This window comes from Hylobates moloch, unplaced genomic scaffold, assembly GCF_009828535.3.
Source record: "Hylobates moloch isolate HMO894 unplaced genomic scaffold, HMol_V3 SCAFFOLD_1, whole genome shotgun sequence".
Lineage (NCBI taxonomy): Eukaryota > Metazoa > Chordata > Mammalia > Primates > Hylobatidae > Hylobates > Hylobates moloch.
This window is the reverse complement of record NW_026652276.1, coordinates 182,636,013-182,641,010: the sequence shown is the minus strand read 5'-3', so window position 1 is coordinate 182,641,010 and position 4,998 is coordinate 182,636,013.

The window sequence follows — 4,998 nt, the reverse complement described above, 5'->3', positions numbered from 1 at the left end:
TGCAGTGGCGCGATCTTGGCTCACTGCAAGCTCCGCCTCCCTGGTTCATGCCATTCTCCTGCCTCAGCCTCCCGAGTAACTGGGACTACAGGAGCCCGCCACCCCGCCTGGCTAAATTTTTTGTATTTTTTAGTAGATATGGGGTTTTACCATGTTAGCCAGGATGGTCTTGATCTTCTGACCTCTTGATCCGCCCACCTCGGCCTCTCAAAGTGCTGGGATTACAGGCATGAGCCACGGTGCCTGGCCTGATTTCTTTTCTTGAATTTTCCTTTCTCAGAGCTACTTTTGTGGACTCTAAATTTTGTAAAAATTGCTTATCACCTTTCTAAAAATACCCTGTACACTCATGGTTAAGTCATAACTTTAGTTAAAACTTATCGACTTCACCTGTGAGATTGCCTTTGGCAAAGCTCAAAAGACACAAGTATTTGCCACTTGGCCAGGCTAAAGTTGGATATAAGAGATTAAAAGGATTTTGGCCAGGCACGGTGGCTCATGCCTGTAATCCCAGCACTTTGGGAGGCCGAGACAGGTGGATCAGAGGTCAGGAGATCAAAACCATCCTGGCTAACACAGTGAAACCCTGTCTTTATTAAAAATACAAAAAAATTAGCAGGGTGTGGTGGAGGGCACCTGTAGTCCCAGCTACTCGGGAGGCTGAGGCAGGAGAATGGCATGAACCCAGGAGGTGGAGCTTGCAGTGAGCCGAGATCGTGCCACTGCACTCCAGCCTGGGCCACAGAGCGAGACTGTCTCAAAAAAAATAAAAAAAAAAAGGATTAAAAGGATTTTAAGAGCACTATGATCAAAAGTCAACTTAATTAAAAGCAGATATCCAAGCTATACCTATATAGAGCTGAAATGTTCATGAATAGCAAGCAGAACAGGGCTTAACTGAATGGATTGAACTAATAGGAGAGTGAAGTAATTTTTTTTTACTTTTTGCTAATCTTTATTTTTCAGAGTCAAGGAAACTTTTTAGCTATTTACAGCTTTAACAATTGAGTATAGTATACACCTGTGAACAAAATTTGGAGCATATTTCTCTCTACCTGATTTCTCTAGAATTTGGAAAATTTGTGAGTATTCTTATGGCAATATAGTTATTTGCATAAGTGGAATAAGAATGTTTTCTTTTGCAATAGAATGCAATTGGAGAAATTTGTTGTTTTACCAAGGCTTTGACTGAAATGGTATGCTTTCATTTAAGAAATCAAGCTTGACTTACAGAGCCAATAAAAGCCCCTTGGGAAAATTGGCCTCATTCCTTGTCTGCACAGTCCCTGTACAGGGTTCTTAACCTGTGGTGAGTAAAGACTGTCACTTTCTAACAGGCCCAAGAGCCCCAAGTTATCTTGGTACCTTAAGAAAAGAGGAATTTACCCAATTCATAGGTATTTGAGGGTACAAACCCATGGCTGGGCTGGTCTTTAAAAAGTCTTATCTAAGATTCCTTATGGAACAGAGTTCCATCAAAGCCAATTTTAAAAGCCTATGTGAAAAATAATTATTCTTGCTGCACTTTATGCAAATAATCAGGCCAAGTATAATAAGACTAAAGTTAATTGTGCAAAAAAAAAATCAGTCCTATCATGATTTGTTAACAAAAATAAGGACTGGAGAAATTATGTTTCAAAAGTTATGGCACACCTGTCATTAAATTCAAGTCTCATAAGTTGTTTTTAAGTTTTTGTCTGGGTTTTAGATCATCCCTGCTTATTCCTGTAAACCAACCAGTGATCTCTGGCTGCAGCTCAGAAGAAACAAAAGGGATGGGTAATGTAAAAATTTGGATCAAAGTTCTAATTCTGGGCAATTATCCTCCAGATCCTGCCAGGTGATGGGGGTAATCCTGGAGGTTTCTTTTTTGGGAAAATAAGACCAAGGGAGCTAACCAAAGCCAAACTCCATGCACCCAAGTCTTGGCAGGCATAACTATAGCCACCAGCTACCTGGATGTGTCAGCAGCCTCAGAAGTTTTAGAGCTGTCCTTACCCCCTTGTTTTGCTTTGGTCCATGTCTTCTAATCTAATAACCCAGTTTGTCTCCTCTTGCCTTCAGGCCATTAAGTTCCAGATGATCCTCAGTGAGGGATACCGTCCTCTCAATATTTAATAATCTCACCCTTCTACACAGACCCTCTAGACTGCCAGTCAGTGGGACACGACAGAGGCGAAATCCTGTCTCTGTCACCCTTGACCTGGCTGGATACTGCTTTCACCAACTCATGGAGCCAACTCAGCCCTGCAGGCAAGAAACCAATACCCACAGAACCACCACTGCCCCTCTGTTAGCAGGAAGCAGTTACAGAAGGCAGACCTTCGTCCATTTTACCCCAAAGATTTGGGGTCGTGGACTCTTGAGGGGGAATATGTTAGTTGGCAGCTAGTTAGGTAGAGCAGGGCAGGAAAGGGCTCTTCCCCCACCACACACACCAGGAGAGTTGGGAGACCCTCAGGGCATGGTCAGGTGGTTGTTAACTGTTTCTCTAAAGTAATAATTGGTCACAGCCGGTGCCAGGGAAAGACAGGGTCCTAATAGAAAACACCTGAAACTAATCAGCAGCTTCCCAGTAAGATCTCAGGAGTGGGGAGAAATGCAAGATCCTGGAAGTAGGCCAATGGATAAAACTCCCAGTCAAGAGGTAAGCTGCGCCCTTGGCTTCTCAGTTCACCTGCTTGGCCCTCTTCCAAATTGTACTTGCCTTCGTTTCTTTCCTTACTCTTCTAAAGCTTTTTAGTAAACTTTCACTCCTGCTCTGAAAAGAAAAAATTCTAGATCTGCCACTTAGCAGCTTCAGAAAGGCCCTGTCTTTCTTTTATTGTTCTCTTGTTTGTGTTTCTCTCATTCAAGATTTCCAGGAAAATGTTTTAATTCTTTTCAAATCTTCAGTGTCACCTCTACATTTTACAGATTTGAGCAGACTTCCACTAGCTGAAAACACAGAAGGCATAGGATATGGACTCCCTTAATTTGCCTCTTTAGTGTTTTTCCAAATCTCTGAAAGACATATAACCTTCTCAAAGTGGATGAGTGTTCTTCTGCCAAGTCTCCTCTCCACGTGCCCTCCGCCCTGCCCCGGGGTACTCCTTATTCCTTCCCAATCTCCATTTCCTCCAGGCCTTCTGACCACCTCCCTCCCTGCCTGCTGCCCACAGTCACTTTCCCTCCCTTCCCCCAGCTCCCCACCCTTGGGCTGAAAGCAGGCAAGTCACCTCTAGACTAAGAAACAACCAGCCAACCAAGAGCAGCAATCTTCCTCTGTTTCTCCTTTGAATCGACAATGTTTCTGTCAATAAGACCTCTGCCGCCTTGTTCCTCATTCACTCGGCCACCTAAATGTACTATTCTACTAAAAGTTCTCTTGAACCTCCAAAAATAAAAATAAGTGATTGAGTCGTACTACTGCTTCTGAGTGACATCATTGCACATGTGGTCACTGATGTCACTCCTTGTTTGTTGAAATCCTCTCTTCCCTAGGGGTCCGTGGCCCTGCACTGTCCAGTCTCTCCAACCACTCCTTCCCCCACCCATCTCCCCAGTGTGGCTCCTGTCCCTTGTCCCTTTGCCCATTCTTTACTTTGAAGATCATAATCAACTTTTACTCCTAGGGTAGTGGTTCTCATCCTTGGCTGCCCAACCTTTGTCTTCTTGAGGAGCTTTAAAAAAAATCCTGATGTCCAGGTTCCATCCCAACCAATTACATCAGAATGTCTAGGAATGGGTCCTGGTGGGGCTCTGGGGAGTTGACTCTTAACTCTTTAGACTTAGTTTCTCACATGAACCAAATTTTCTGAAACACCTTCATTTTTAGTCTGTGATTATTGGCTGGATGAATATTTCCATCTGGGCAATCTAAGAGCCCCGTGATATCCCTTGTAGATCTGATCCTCTTCCTATTTTCTCCTTTCACTCGGGCTGGAAGGCTGTGATTGTCCTTAACTCTAGGCATCCAGTAAGTCTGAGGTCTGCTTGTTTCCCCTCCTTGAAAGCCCTCAAAACTCTCCCCTCCATTCTAGGTGGGCAGGTCTGCTTATCTCTCACCTGGACTGATATGAAACGCCTGCCAGAGTTTCTCCACTTGCTCTTCCTCCTAGACAAGGCTGCCAGGACTAACTTCAGAGCTAAGGGCTGATTTTGTCTTTTCTCTGCTCCGAAATTTTTCCTGATTCTCCACTTTTCACTAACGGCTTTGTGGCCTGCTTTCATCCCTGCCCTCCACCTACTCTCTCGTATACTCTCAGCCAAAAACCAATAACTTCCCACTCCCCTGACATTCCTCCAACACTTCTCTTAACTTTGCTCAAGCTGTTCTCTCCCTTATACCCGCTCTGCCTCTTGAAATCCTTCCCATCCTTCAAAATCCAAGTAAAATGCCACTTATCCAGAACAACTTTTAGCATTTCTGCATCCTACAAAATCCTGCATTCCTACTGTCACACAGACCACATTCTGTCCTGGGTTAATTGTCATGGTCTTTTAATTAGATTATAGGCAACTTGAGAATAGGACCTGTGCTCTGTCACCCTTAATGTTTTTATATAGCAGCTATTTGAAAATTTTTATTATACTAAATTAAGGAGGCTTGCCTATGTGAGTGCTCTTTTTAGCTCACATAGCCCCCAAAATAACTTTCTAAACCATTAGATCCAATTTTTTAAATTGACATCTGCATTTTTAATCATAAATTTAAATATTACAAAGAATGTATTTCCTCTTCTATGCATGCATGCCTTAAATATATTTTCATTTAAACCTTAAATCAAGTAATTATAGATTTGATGCCTTTAATCTCAAATTCCTGCACTCAAACGATCCTCCTGCCTCTGCCTCCCAAAATGCTGGGATTTCAGCTGTGAGCCACCATGCCCGGCCATGATGCCTTTAATCTATGGAAAATATGTGCTATATAATCTCATTGGCAGAGCTAGTCTAAGTGGTCAAGGCAGACAAATAGCCAATCACACGTTCAATCAGAAATCTGACTTTATTTGA